The following is a 16,800-nucleotide window of genomic DNA, read 5'->3' on the forward strand; positions in this document are numbered from 1 at the left end:
GAAGAGTATACTCTTACCTGAACCAAAAAAGGGAACAACCAATAAGAATTAGGATTAACAAACATGTTTGGCTTATTTGGTAAGATTCAAACCTTAGAGCATAAAATGAGAATAATTAAAGATCTGAATCTAAGGTTCAAATTTAATTTACCAATGAAGGTGTTTGGGATGGGATCCCCTTACCTTTCCTCTCAACTCTCAAACGTCTGCCGACTGCCCCCACACTAATCAAAAAAAATATGAGGATTGAAGTCCGATGAACATCCTTATGTACATTATGAATTCTAACTGATAGGCAACTGGACACAATAAATGTTAGATCGAGCAAGTATATTGGGATTTTGGAATGGCTTTTTAAAGTTGTTTTTCAAGTAACTCTCCGACAAGAATTATGGAAAAATATATTATGATGGAAAAATATATGACGTTATGTTGTTATACGTGGGCATACGCCTCTATTTATAATACAAACTAGATCTCCTACTCTTTATAGGTTTTCAAATTCATATAGACTTCTATCTTATATCATATAGCCTAGTTATAACATAACTCTACTATATTCGATATTCTATCATATAGGATAACTGCGTTATCCTCAATACCCTCCCGCAATCGGAACGGCGGTTTCACGAATGTTGCGATAGGAGAAATAAAAAAAATATGTCATATGCTTGTCCTGTCGTGTCAAGGAGTCCTGCCGTTACTGTTGTTTCAAGGAGTCCTGCCATTACTGTCGTTTCAAGGAGTCTTGTCGTTTCAAGGAGTCTTGTCGTTTCGTACAAGGAAAAAAAATGTCATATGCCTGTCTTGTCGCATCAAGGAGTCTTGTCGTTACTGTCGTTTCAAGGAGTCCGGTCGTTTCGTACAAGAGAAAAAATATCATATGCCTGCCTTGTCGTGTCAGGGATTCCTTTCGTTACTGTCGTTTCAAGGAGTCCTGTCGTTTCCTACAAGGAAAAAAATTGCCAATATGAAAAACCTCTCTCACGGCAGAAGCGTCCATGTCTTACGACACATGAAAAATCGTCAATATCTTACGACATATGGAGAACCATCCATATCTTACGACACAAAAAGAATGATAAATTATCAAGAGAATAAAATAGAAGAAACGTAAAAATCACAGCGGAAGTATAATAATCAGATAAAAAAATCTATTATTTTGGATATAGTATATGAATCCCGCCGGTGAAAATATATGATGGTGTGTTGTTATACGTGGGCATACGCCTCTATTTATAATACAAACTAGATCTCCTACTCTTTATAGGTTTCCTAATTCATACAGACTTCTATCTTATATCATATACTCCCTCCGTCCCGGAATACTTGACCTGTTTTCCTTATCGGGTCGTCCCTTAATACTTGACCTGTTTCTAAAAATGGAAATATTCTAACAATATTATATTATTTCTCACTCCACCCCTATTAACCCACCTACCCCATACTCCATATAGAAAATAATTAAAAATTCAACTCCTACTCTCCCCCAACCCCACCTCTTAACCCACCTCCCACTAACTACATTAAAATAATACCCCACTATCAACTACTACCTATTAAATTCAATAAGTCAATTCAAGTCCCTTAAACTCTGTGCCGGTCAAACCGGGTCGAGTATTCCGGGACGGAGGGAGTAGCTTAGTTATAACATAACTCTACTATATTCGATATTCTATCATATAGGATAACTGTGTTATCCTCAATAAACTATCTCTAGGCCAACATTGGGGCTCTTGAGTGGTTCTTGAGTAACTCTTTATGGAGAGCTACTTCATAGTAGCTTTTGCCCAAGAGCCCTCCTGAAGTTGATTCTTATTTAAATGTGGAGAGTAACTTTGAAAATTTGATAATAACTTTGATGAAAAAGACAATTATTATGAACCACCAAATAGTAAAAACGAGATTGGATAGCTCATTTGAGGAATCAACAAATGTTGGGTGTTTTTAAAAAATGAGTTGTTGAGAGTGTCTTGTAGAGTTGTAGAGAGAGTGAAGAGTTCTTAAAAAATTCTTTTAAAGAGTCGACCGATGCATATGATCTTACAACAATTTTGAGAAAATAATGTCGTCATGTAGATGATCCCAAATTCACACATAATGCTAACGTACGGAGTTATATTTTAATGATATTTTGGCGGATGTGTAATGTATATAATCAGACGGACCTATGCGTTTGGCTTGTTAGGGAAGCCTCAGGAACAAAGAAGCTTACACCACAAGCTTTAGCACAAATCAGTTTCAGTTTAACGTGCAAGGCTGGGTTAGGGTTTTTTAGATGATTTCATTATATTATAAGTATATACTCCCTCCGTCCCGGAATACTTGACCTGTTTTTTTTATCGGGCCGTCCCTTAATACTTGACCTGTTTCTAAAAATGGAAATATTCTAACAATATTATATTATTTCTCACTTCACCCCTATTAACCCACATACCCCCTACTCCATACAAAAAATAATTAAAAATTCAACCCCTACTCTCCCCAACCCCACCCCTTTACACATTTCTCACTAACTACATTAAAATAATACCCCATTATCAACTACTACCTATTAAATTAAATAAGTCAATTCAAGTCCCTTAAACTCTGTGCCGGTCAAACCGGATCGAGTATTCCGGGACGGAGGGAGTATATATTGTTCAAAGCTACTGTATTTCAATTCCCTTAGCTAGAAAATTTCCATCACTTTGACCCTTTCCCACAAGTTCTTCGACTCCATTTATACTCCTCCGTTCATAAATGATCTTCCTGTTTTATTTCGGACGTTTCTAAGGCCCTGTTCTTTTTGGCTTAATTTCAGTTTCAGGACTTATTTGGCAGTTCAGTTCAGTTCAGTTCAGTTCAGGAGCATTCAGTTCAGTTCAGTTCAGGAGCATTCAGTTCAGTTCAGTTCAGTTCAGTTCCGTTCAGTTCGGTTTAATTAAATTCAATTTAACTTAATAATAATATTACTTATATTATTATTTATATTATTGTATTACTTATTATTATATTTATATTAATATATTATTAAATTACTTCTTATTTATATTTACATTTATATTATTATATTACTTATTATTATTATTTATAACTAATTATTTATTAATAAGTAATATAATTTATTTTTATTTTTATTAATTAGTTACGGATTATTAGTTATCAATTATTTAGTTATTAGTTATTAAATATGAATTATTATTATTATTAATATTTATCAGTTATTGTAATTATTTAGTAATCAATTACAAATTATTATTGTTATTATTATTATTTATTATATATTTATTAATTAATAATTATTCTTTAGTTATTAGTTAAATTTTTTTATTATTAATTATTAAATTATTAATTATTAAATTTTATTTACTACGTATTAATTATTAATTATTAATTATTAATTATTAAATATTAATTATTAATTATTAAATATTAATTATTAATTATTAGTTATTAATTTTTAATTTTTAATTATTAATTATTAATTATTAATTATTAAATATTAATTATTAATTATTAATTATTAATTATTAATTATTAGTTATTAGTTATTAATTATTAATTATTAATTATTAATTATTAATTATTAATTATTAATTATTAATTATTAATTATTAATTATTAATTATTAATTATTAATTATTAATTATTAATTATTAATTATTAATTATAAATTATTAATTATTAATTATTAATTATTAATTATTAATTATTAATTATTAATTATTAATTATTAATTATTAATTATTAATTATTAATTAGTAATTATTAATTATTAATTATTAATTATTAATTATTAATTATTAATTATTAATTAGTAATTATTAATTATTAATTAGTAATTATTAATTATTAATTATTAATTATTAATTATTAATTATTAATTATTAATTATTAATTATTAATTATTAATTATTAATTATTAATTATTAATTATTAATTATTAATTATTAATTATTAATTATTAATTATTAATTATTAATTATTAATTATTAATTATTAATTATTAATTATTAATTATTAATTATTAATTATTAATTATTAATTATTAATTATTAATTATTAATTATTAATTATTAATTATTAATTATTAATTATTAATTTTTAATTATTAATTTTTAATTATTAATTATTAATTATTAATTATTAATTATTAATTATTAATTATTAATTATTAATTATTAATTATTAATTATTAATTATTAATTATTAATTATTAATTATTAATTATTAATTATTAATTATTAATTATTAATTATTAATTATTAATTATTAATTATTAATTATTAATTATTAATTATTAATTATTAATTATTAATTATTAATTATTAATTATTAATTATTAATTATTAATTATTAATTATTAATTATTAATTATTAATTATTAATTATTAATTATTAATTATTAATTATTAATTATTATTTATCATTTATTATTTATTATTCTCAGTTCAGTTCAGTTCAATTCAGTTCAGTTCAGTTCAGTTCAGTTTAGTTCAGCTCTAAAGAACAGGGCCTAAATATTCTTCCCAATTAGAATTTATTTATACTATTTTTGGACATACTTTTTTTCCCAAAATATCCCTATATCCCCTTCTATTTACCAAAATGTCTAAAGATTCTACCCAAATTCCAACCTTAATTTCCCAACCCCTATTATTTAATTCATTTCCCTTCCCCATACACCCACCTCTCACCTCCTTTATCATCCATCCTTATTACTCCTCTTTCTTTACCTTAATCCCCTTCCCGATTCCAACCGGGAAAAACTTAAAGTAACAAAGGGAGTGTATCGCAACCATCTTTAGTGTTAAATGTTATTCTCTCCGTATTTAACTAAAATATACACTTTGATTGACACGTATAGGGATGTCAGTGGGGCGGGTTTCGCGGGAGACCCGCCCCGCATCCGCCCCAAGTAGGCGGGGATGGAGGTAGGTTTGGCGGGTGATGGGGGCGGGGATGGGTAAAAATATCGTACCCGCCATGGGTGATGGGGCGGGCGTGGATTTTGTGTTGAACCCGCCCCATCCCCGCCCGCCCCGCCTCATCCCCACTCGCTCCGCTTCATACCCGCCATGGGTGATTGGGTGAGTTTGGATTTATTTGCATCTTTAGGTGATAATATAAATTTAGGTGAGATTTTTATGTTTTTTGTTTGGATTTTTTGTTATGACGAGTATTTTTTGCTATTATATAGGTTACTTTAGTCTTAGTCATAAGGTATTGTTTTCTATAGTTAACTTTGATTACTCCGTATATATGGAAAATGTTTGCTAAATAAGAAAAATTAGGCGGGTATTAGCGCGGGTATGAAGCGGGGATAAGGCGGGGATGGATACCCAGTTGGGTGGTGGGGCGGGGATGAATTTTAGCTTACACCCGTTGGGGCGAAAATGGGGATGAATTTTGTACCCGCCAAGGGTGATGGGGCGGGGATGGGGATGAAAATTTTAGGTGGGGATGGGGATGGAGGGACCTACATCCGTATCCGCCCCGCCCCATTGACATCCTTAGACACGTAGTTTTAGGACAGTGAGTTGAATTTAATTAAATTAAAATAAAAGTGGGGGTGGTGGATGAATTATTTATTGTAGTAAAAAAATGTGATTAAGTGTAAGGACCACAAACATGAAAAGAAATATTAATATAATTAGAAGTGTGGACCATGATAACAAAAAGAGGAAAGTGTGTCCTTTTATTAAATACGACTGATTATAGAAAGTGTATCTTTTAATTAAATACAGAGGGAGTAACAATTTTTTTTAGTAAAGGTAAGAAGAAAAAACTTAGGAGCCCCTCCGCACGAGGGTAACTGCTAAGTAGTCATCGTTTACACTGGACTCTAATTGTGGGCTATTACAAGGGTTAACATACATAGGATGTACAATAAGATGTCCAACATTTGATATTCAATCTGCCGTTCTATTTGCTTCTCTTAAAATATGCTGAATGTGACAACTATGGAACTGATGGAGGAGTAACTTGATATCGTTTATAATATTTTGAAGCTTCCAAGGGGTTTTCCAAACACCTTTAACTACATTTATAATAAGAAGATTATCACCTTCGACGTAGAGATCTTTGATGTCGACACAAATTGCTTCTTGAATACCTTTGTGTAGCGCCAGCTTCTGCCATATAAACTTGCTTGTTTCCTAAATTGAAAGAAACTGTTGAAATAGTTTTGTTGTTGCTGCCTCTGATGATGATGTATGTTGCTGCTGAAGTAGCTTTGCATGAACCGTCGAAGTTAGTTTGAAGGCTCCCGGGGGGGAGGGAGGAAACCATCTCACCATGATGGTTGGTGAAATGGTTGGAGTGATACGGGATGTGGAAGGATTCACTACTACATTTCTAATCTAATGCAACGCCTAAAATCGTTGCAATAGGCATGAAAATCTGTTGCATTAGACCTAATGCGACGACAGATAACCCTTGCATCCGGTGGCGTTGCATTAGGCCTAATGCAACAGGCAGTTACTGAAGAAAACAATGCTCTTGGTCCAAGTATGCATAAAATGCGGTTCTGTATTAATTAATTATACAAGTTAATAATTCAGTGAGATCAAGTGAACTGTATGCCTAGCTAGAGGCCGCTTCAGTTCGAGTGGAATTAATAATATTAATCCACAGCTTACTCTTGACTGAACCCGTAGGGTCACACAAATAGTACGTGAACGGATCAAATATTTAAGTGAATTAAATACTCCATTTATGGATATTCGGAATCGACGGATCTCGGTTCCAGTGGGAGCAGAAATCGTCAAATGGCAAATTATGAATACTCCAGAAACGATGATATTGTCGGAAACGGAAATATGGATCGTATCGGAAATATAAATATTATCCAAGTCGTAGATGTTGCCGGAAACGCAAACATGGTACGTATCGGAAAATATTATTGGAAATGGAAATATTGCCGGAATCTGAAATACTGCCGGAAACGGTAATATTGTCGGAATCGGAAATATTATCGGAATCGAAAAATAATTCCGGAATTGGAAATATTAAATATTTGTTCGAAACGGAAAATAATTTTGGAATCGGAAATACTAAATATTGTTCGAATGGAAATGAATTTCGGAATTGGAAAATTAATCGGAAGCGCGTCATACGAAATAAACATCGGACAAGCTTGCTAGACGCAAGGCCCAGCACCAAGTCAGGCCTGCACCTTGCGAAGCCTACGCGCAGCAAGGCAAGCACCAGCCCGCCAAGCACCGCAAGGCCCAGCCAAGCAACACGCAAGGCCAGGCCCAGCGAGGCCAGCAAGCTGGCAAGCCCAAAGCGTGGGCTGCAGCGCTGCTGGGCCGAGCTCTCCGCGCGCGCGCCCAGCACCCTTCGTGGGCTGTGCGTGTGTGTACGTTGAGTTCGTGCATGCATCAAATCCTTAAGCGTTTAGGATTAGTTCGATTAATTATTATTTTCCTAAAACTACTAGAGTTAGTTGTTGAATTAAACACTAACTTAATAGATTTAATTGGTATCTAATTCTAATAAGATTAGGTTAATTAAATCCTAGTAGGTTTCTAGTTCCAATAATCCTACCCTATAAATAGGTGATGACAATCACAATTTATAACATAAAAAAGGTATTCATATAGTTTTAAGTTAAAAAGTAAAGTTAATAATTTGCGACAAATTACAATCGAATAAACATAAAACCTTAGGCTAAATTCTAGTTAATTGAATCTAAGGCGGATCCGAACGATGTGGACTATCTACGGAGGGACTACAATTGGAGTCCTAAACTTGTTCTTGTTCGGTTCGGGAGCAGCTAAGGAAGGCACGCTTCAAATGTATGCATCCTAAATTATGCTAATTGTTATGTGGCAATTAATTTGGATTCCTGGCTTTATGGTTTTTCCGCATGAAATATATGTTTTATATTTGTCATAACCTAACCGTGGTATCACGAGCCTCTAATTAATTCCATAATAAATTATAGTTAACATGGTTAAATTTTATAAATTTGCAATGAATTAAAGGGGTGATTATTTTCGATTTTTTGTAATTAATTGCAAATTCGTGCGATTATTTAATTATATGTTCGCAGAATTTTCGGCAGTTTAGTTAATAATGGTCGGAATATTTTATAGTGAATTTCGCATGTAAACGGTGTTTTAAAATTTTGACTAAAATCAAAGATTTGATGCCGAACCCAGAATTCCCAAATTCAAAGCCTAACTATGACTTTTCGGAGGTTTTAGTTTTTCCAACGCAAAAATTTGTAATTTTTAAGATGTTAAATTAAATATTTGCGATTCTTGTTTGTAAATCTTGAATCTATGATTGACCTACTGTATATGTTTAACAATTTTAATGCCTAAGCTTGTTAATTATATAACCTAATTTGTAATTGTAATTAATTTGTTGAAATTCGAATAATTTAGAATTTGATTTGATTTTCATAATTAATTAGCAATTTAATTAGGAATCCATGATAAAAACCACCATAAAATTTGTTAAATTTGGAAAATTTTAAAATTTTATGACCTAGATTTGAATCCATGAAAATAAACTTGATCGGAAATTAATTTGAATAATAAATTTTCGATTTTTCGCCCTAAATTTATGAAATTAATATGATTTATTAATTCGTCTATAAATTTAAATTATAAAGTTTTGATATTTATAAAATCCGCTCACGAATCTTGCACGCACAAAGCAATGGACGCTAAGTGTTACCCTTAAGGGGTGTTGTATAGTGCGGGCATGCGACGACGAGCAAGGGAGCTCGTCGCCCATTCGGAACGAATGTAGCGAGCAAGCGCGTGGCACGAGAGCACAAGGCAGTAGCCCTTCCTTGCGTCGAGTGGTGCGACGAGTGGGCGGATGGGGCGAGAGGCAAGGCACCAAGAGAGCAAGCAAGCTGCGCGCGCGGGCAACGAGGGATGCCTCGCCACAGCGAGCGAGCTGCTGCTGCGCGTAAGCGTGGCTCGTCTTGCTGCGTCCACGCGTGGCTGCTCGTGCTTTGCTATACGATCAATCGAGTGGGGCGTTACTGCAACGTGGACTCGACGGGGCATGGTCGCGAATCCATGGCCTCGTCTTGACCCGATTGGTTCGTTTTAATTTAATTTTGATTTTCAGTTGAAAAACGATTTTAATTAAATTTAAAATTCGTAATTTAATTTTTTTTCTCAGAATTTAATTTTGAATAATTTAATTATTATAAATTTTATTTATACTAATTATTTTACTAAAATTAAAACCTTGATTAAATTTAAATTAAATAATTTAATAAACTGAAAATAAATTAAAGGATTTAAATAATAAATTTATATGAGCTTTAAATTTTAATTAAATTTGTATGTTTCCGGTTGGACTAGCAAATTCAATTTTATGTTTAAAATTAGTAAAGCATGTAAATTTCTTGGTTTTAGTGGGAGCGTTTTAGTCATAAACTCTTGATTAGGTCTACGTTCCTTTAAGGTTAAAACAACTCGATTAGAATTAATAAGGATTGAATAATTTGTAGATTATTGGAAGCCTTGATTAATTGCTGCAAATATTTATGTGATGCATAATATGTTCAACTAACCAGCTATGTGGGTCATTCATTGATAAATGAATGGGTGAATGGTATATTGTGAATGTACTGTTTTGCAGGTTATGGAAAGTGACTAGTGAAGGAAATAATGCCCTTGGTCCAAGTATGCATTCTATGTTAAGTCTAATAAATGCGGTTCAGTATTAATTAACAAGTTAATAATTCAGTGAGATCAAGTGAGCTGAATGCCTAGCTAGAGGCCGCTTCAGTTCAAGTGGAATTAATGATATTAATCCACAGCTTACTCTTGACTGAACCCGTAGGGTCACACAAATAGTACGTAAACGGATCAAGTATTTAATGGCATTAGATACTCCATCTATGGATATTCGGAATCGACGGATCTTGGTTTCAGTGGGAGCTGAGATCGTCACAGGCAAGAAATGAATACTCCGGAAACGATGATATTGCCGGAAACGGAAATATGGATCGTATCGGAAATATAAATATTATCCAAGTCGTAGATGTTGCCGGAAACGGAAACATGGTACGTATCGGAAATATTATCGGAAATGGAAATATTGCCAGAATCGGAAATATTGCCGGAAACGGAAATATTGTCAGAATCGGAAATATTATCGGAATCGGAAAATAATTCCGGAAACGGAAATATTAAATATTTGTTCGAAACGGAAATTGATTCCGGAATTGGAAATATTAAATATTGTTCGTATCGGAAATGAATTCCGGAATCGGGAATTTAATCGGAAGCGTATCGTACGAATTAGCATCGGACGAGGCCCGCTAGACGAAGGCCCAGCACGAAGCCAGGCCGTCGCCCAGCGAGCCAACGCACACCAGCGCACGTCAAAGCCTCGACCAGGCCCAGCGCAAGGCCAGGCCCAGCCAAGGCCTTGGGCGCGCGCGCGGAGCACAGCAGTGGGCCGAGCGCTGTGCGCCTAGCGTGGGCCGCAAGGCTTGCGCGGGTGTACGGTGCTCGTGCATTGCTTGTGCGGGAATCCTGAAACAATCAGGATTCGAAGTGTGATTAAATCCTAAAACTATTAGATAATGATTATTTAATTAGAGTCCTAGTAGGGTTATAATTAAATAAATTAGTATCCTAATAGGATTCCAAAACCCTTTCCATAACTCTATAAATAAGTGCCTAGGGTCACATATTTTCATAGATTATTCAAGTATTCAAAGTGAGTTTTTGAGAGAAAATTCAGACACATTTCTTGACTATAAGTGCCGAAATTCTTTAGTACCTTAAGGGCGATTCTAGTTCGTCAATCTTAAGGCGGATCCGGACGTGCTGTGGACTATCTACGGAGGGACGACACTTGGAGTCCTAATGACTTGTTCTTGTTCGGTTCGGGCGCAGCTAGGGAAGGCACGCAACAAAGAGTATGCATCTAAACTATGCTATATGATTATGTGTAAATAATATGTATTCCTGGCTAAATGGTTTTTCCGCATGATTTATGAATTGTCATATGTATCATAACCTAACAGTGGTATCACGAGCCTCTTATTATTTTCATAATCTAAATTGCATGAACATGGTTAAATATTACAAATTTGCAAGAATTAAAAGGGGTGATTAATTTTCGTAATTGTTAATTAATTGCAAATTGCGTTTATTTAATTATACGTACGCAGTTTTTCGGCAGTTTCTTCGTTACTCATCCAAATCGAGTGATTTTTGTGTTAATTCCGCATGTAAAAGGCATTCTAAAATTTTGACAAAAAAATTATTTTTCTGCCGAACCCAGAATTCTCAAATTCGAAGCCTAACTATGACTTTTCGAAGGTTTTAGTTTTTCGAATGCAAAATTTCGTAAATTTAAGATGTTAAATTAAATATTTGCGATTCTTGTTGATAAATCTTGAATTTTTGATTGACCTACTGTATATGTTTAACAAGTTTGAATGCCTAGCCTTGTTAATTATGCAATCTAATTTGTAATTATGATTAATTTGTTGAAAATTAGAATAATTTAGAATTAATTTGATTTTCATAATTAATTATAATTTAATTAGAAACCTATGATTAAAAACCACCATAAAAATTGTAAATTTATGATAAATTTTAAATTTTTATGACCTAGGCTTGAATCCATAATAATCGGAAATCAATTGAATAATAAATTTTCGATTTTTTCGCCCTAAAATTATGAAATTAATATTATTTATTAATTTGTCATTAATTTTAAATATAAATTTTAAATTTTTATGCGATTCGTTCATATAACTTGCACGCACAAAGCAATGGACGCTTCGTGTTACCCTTAAGGGGTGTTGTATAGTGCGGGCATGCGACGACGAGCAGGGGAGCTCGTCGCCCGTGCGGCACGAATGCAATGAGCAGGGGCATGGTGCACGAGCACAAGGCAGCAGCCCTGCCTTGTGTCGTGGGCCACAAGCTATGGATGAATGGGCATGGGCGAAGGCAAGGCATGGCAGTCGCGTGTGGGCAGCAAGCGAGCTGCGCCACAACGCGCACTGCCTCGCGCAAGTGCGCGCAGCCTCGCGCGCAGCGAGCGCAAGATCGCGTGCCACGAGCGCTGCGCCCAGCGTTGATCGCGCGCAATTGCTCGCGCACAGCGAGCGATGGCTCGCGTGCATCAAGCGCTGGAGCGCGCGCATCAAGCGCTGGCGAGCGCGCACAGCGAGCGATGGCTCGAGTGCGTCGAGCGCTGGCGCGCGCAGCGAGCACCACTTGTGCGATGGCTTGCGATGGAAGATGGAGCAGCTATGCGACGAGCGCATGGGCTGCGCGCACATGGCCAGCGATGGCTGTGTGCGTGTGGCCCATGGGCGTGCGATGCGTAGGGTGTTTGCGTTGCGATTAGATCGTTTTGAATGTTTAATTTGAAATTTTTCAGTTTACGTAATTTTAATTAATTTTAAAATTAATAATTTAAATTATTTATTGGATTTTAATTTTGAATATTGTAATTATAATAAATTTTATTTATTCTAATTATTTTACTAAAATTAAAATCATGAATTAATTTAAATACGACTGAAATTAAATTAAACTTTTTGGATTCAATTATAAATTCATATGAGCTTTAAATTTTAATTAAATTTGTATGTTTCCGGTTAGACTAGGAATACATTTTTATGTTTAAAATTAGTAAAGCATACGAATTTATTGGTTTAAGTGGGAGCCCTTTTAGTCATAAACTCTTGATTAGGTCTACAAATCCTTAAGGTTAAAACAACTTGATTAGAATTAATAAGGACTGAATAATTGGTAGATTATTGGTGCCCTTGATTAATTGCTGCAAATGTTTACGTGATGCATAATGTGTTTTACTAACCAGCTATGTGGGCCATTCATGATAATGAATGGGTGAATGGTATATATTGTATATGTACTGTTTTGCAGGTTATGAAGTGACTAGTATGGCCCAAATAGGATAGAAAATATGGTCTGCGCACCATTAATTTGAATGTAATTGGTCTAAAGTACCAAAGTTGTTTTTCAATTCAAATATGGTCTGCGTACCATCAAATAGTTGTAATTAGTTTTAATTATAGCTTATCCTATTTGAAGAAAATGGTGCCTCCCACGGAGATTTTCAAGACGGACTTTGAAGTCAAAGCTTCAAGATGAAGTCGGGCCATACTAGATCACATTTATCTTATGCATGCTTTAAGTTATTTATTGCTTTAAATATGTCTTAATTATGCATAAGATTGTGGCTTGATTATGTTGCATGATTAAGGATTTTAGTTCACTTAAAATCTAACCAACATAGTAAGAGCCTTAAGTTCCAAACTTAAAAATTGAGTTAAAAGGTGCCATGCCAAAATATACACTTGCTTGGATATCCTTTACATCAATCTAGTAATAGTTTTCGCTCAGCGAGGTGTTACTTATTGGTCCTAAAGGGGCAAGGTACACAAATAATTGTGAGTACATGTTAGTTTTGGTGAAACTCAACGATATAAGTAAGGAGTCCTTTTATGTCGTGGCAAAATCGATAGGTTTACCTAATAAGTTCTTAGACGTACCTATCAACCAAGAATAGTTTCTAGACTATTAGCAAAAGGCTTTTGCTTACCTAAGATGTTCTAGGATTAAGTCGACAAACTGTGCTTAGTTCTTCAATGATTTTAGGATCTTGGAATCATTTTATTCACACCTGCCGGAACACATAACTTGAATAAAATTCTTAATAAACATTGAATTATGCATGTATGCTAGATTTAAGTTTATTAAGAGAAACTGTGAATGGTTATTTATTTGTTTATTCTTTTCAATTGTAGTTTTTAGTATGGCAAACAACAATTCATTCAACATTCGATCAATTCTCGAAAAGGAGAAGTTGAACGGGAAAAACTTCCTTGACTGGCAAAGGAACTTGCAAATAGTTCTTATGCAGGAAGAAAAGGAGTATGTCCTAGATGAGGCGATGCCCGAAGCCGCAGGCGACGGGGTCACTCAGGCAGCCCTCAATCGTTGGATTGATGCCAACAAGGATGTGAAATGTCTAATGCTCGCCACCATGAGTGCGGATCTGCAGAAAACGTTCATCAACTCAGATGCTTTCACAATCATCAGTGAGTTGAAGAACATGTTCCAAGATCTGGCTCGAGTCGAAAGATTCGAGACTCATAGGAAAATTCTTGAGACCAAGCTTAAGAAAGGCGAGCCCGTAAGTCCACATGTTCTCAAAATGATTGGACTCATTGAGAATATGAGTCAGCTGGATCAGCAATTTTCTCAGGAAATGGCTATAGACACCATCCTCCATTCTCTTCATAGCGGGTATGATCAGTTCAAACTGAACTACAGTATGAATAGTCTGGACAAAACGCTCACTGAGCTTCACGGTATGCTGAAGACCGCTGAAAAGACGCTCAAAAGTGATAAGCAGGATGTGCTTATGGTGCGTGGGGGCAAGTTCAAGAAATCTGGAAAGAAGAGGAATGCTAAGAAAGGTGGCGACAAGGCCAGCCCAACTAAGCAAACTGGCGCCAAATCTGTAAAGAGGAAGGTCAGTCAACCCACTTCTGAATCCGAATGCTTCTACTGCTAGAAGAAGGGGCATTGGAAGAGAGATTGCTTGAAGTTAAAGGAAGATCAGAAGAACGGAACAGTCGTTCCATCTTCAGGTATCTTCGTTATAGACTGTATACTTGTTAATTCAACTTCTTGGGTATTAGATACAGGTTGTGGCTCACACTTATGTTCCAATCCACAGGGACTAAGAAGAAGTAGAAAGTTAAGCAAGGGTGAAGTCGACCTACGAGTAGGAAATGGAGCACGGATTGCTGCATTAGCTCTAGGAACTTACTATTTGTCGTTGCCCTCCGGGCTAGTTTTGGAACTAGAAGAATGTTTCCATGTTCCAAGTCTTACTAAAAACATCATTTCAGTTTCTTGCTTAGATGCTAAGGGATTTTCCTTTTTAATAAAAGACAATAGTTGTTCGTTTTATTTTAAAGAGATGTTTTATGGATCTGCTAGATTAGTCAATGGACTTTATTTATTAGATCACGACAAACAAGTATATAACATAAATACCAAAAAGGCGAAAAAGGATGATTCAGATCTCACCTATCTGTGGCATTGTCGATTAGGCCATATAAACTTGAAACGCTTAGAAAGACTTCAAAAGGAAGGAATTCTAGAACCATTTGACTTAGAGGATTATGGTAAATGCGAATCATGTTTACTTGGCAAAATGACAAAGCAACCTTTCTCTAAAGTTGGAGAAAGAGCAAATGAACTATTGGGTTTAATCCATACAGATGTATGTGGACCAATGAGTACAAATGCTAGAGGTGGTTTCAGCTACTTTATCACTTTCACTGATGACTTCAGTAGATATGGTTATGTCTACCTAATGAAGCATAAGTCTGAATCCTTTGACAAATTCAAAGAATTTCAGAGTGAAGTAGAGAATCAATTAGGCAAGAAGATTAAGGCACTGCGGTCTGATAGAGGCGGTGAATATCTGAGCTATGAATTTAATGACCATCTGAAAGAATGTGGAATTCTATCAGAATTGACTCCTCCAGGAACACCACAATGGAACGGTGTGTCGGAACGGAGGAACAGAACCTTGCTAGACATGGTCAGGTCAATAATGGGTCAGGACGAACTTCCATTAGAATTTTGGGGACATGCACTAAATACAGCTGCACTCACTATAAATAGAGCTCCGTCTAAAGCTGTCGAAAAGACTCCATACGAATTATGGTTTGGAAAGCCTCCAAATGTGTCTTTTCTTAAGATTTGGGGATGTGAAGTATACGTCAAACGATTAATTTCAGACAAACTTCATCCAAAATCTGACAAATGTATCCTTGTGGGCTATCCAAAGGAAACAAAGGGGTATTACTTCTACAATACATCTGAGAAGAAGGTGTTTGTTGCTCGAGATGGTGTCTTTTTGGAGAAAGATCACATTTCCAAAATGACAAGTGGGAGAAAAGTAGACCTCGAAGAAATTCGAGTCGAACAACAAACTCTAGAGAATGCTCAAGATGACATTCAGGATGAAACTCAGAGATCTTTAGAAGAATCTGGTGAGAATCATGGTCAATCTAGAAATGTTACCCCGCGTAGATCGCAAAGATATAGATCTCAACCGGAAAGGTACTTAGGTATTTTGACGAACGAGAGCTATGACGTTCTATTACTTGAAAGTGATGAACCTGCGACTTACAAACAAGCTATGACGAGCCCTAGCTCCAAGCAATGGCAAGAAGCCATGCAATCTGAATTAGACTCCATGTCTGAAAACCAAGTATGGGATCTGGTCGATTTGCCAGATGGCTACCAAGCCATTGGAAGCAAATGGGTTTTCAAACTGAAAAAGGACAAGGATGGAAAACTTGAAGTTTTCAAAGCTAGATTGGTTGCAAAAGGTTACAGGCAAGTCCATGGTGTGGATTACGATGAAACCTTTTCACCAGTTGCAATGCTAAAGTCTATTCGGATAATGTTAGCAATCGCTGCATATTACGATTACGAAATATGGCAGATGGATGTCAAAACTGCTTTCTTAAACGGCGTTTTAACAGAAACTATGTTTATGACACAGCCTGAAGGTTTTGAGGATCCAAAGAATGCTAAAAAGGTATGCAAGCTAAAGAAGTCAATCTACGGATTGAAGCAGGCATCCAGGAGCTGGAATATACATTTTGATGAAGCAGTCAGTGACTTTGGTCTCATCAAGAACGCAGACGAATCTTGTGTATACAAGAAGGTCAGTGGGAGCAAAATTGCTTTCCTAGTATTATATGTCGACGACATATTACTTATCGGAAATGACATTCCTATGTTGAACTCTGTC

The sequence above is a fragment of the Spinacia oleracea genome, chromosome 6 (genome assembly GCF_020520425.1).
Source record: "Spinacia oleracea cultivar Varoflay chromosome 6, BTI_SOV_V1, whole genome shotgun sequence".
Classification (NCBI taxonomy): domain Eukaryota; kingdom Viridiplantae; phylum Streptophyta; class Magnoliopsida; order Caryophyllales; family Amaranthaceae; genus Spinacia; species Spinacia oleracea.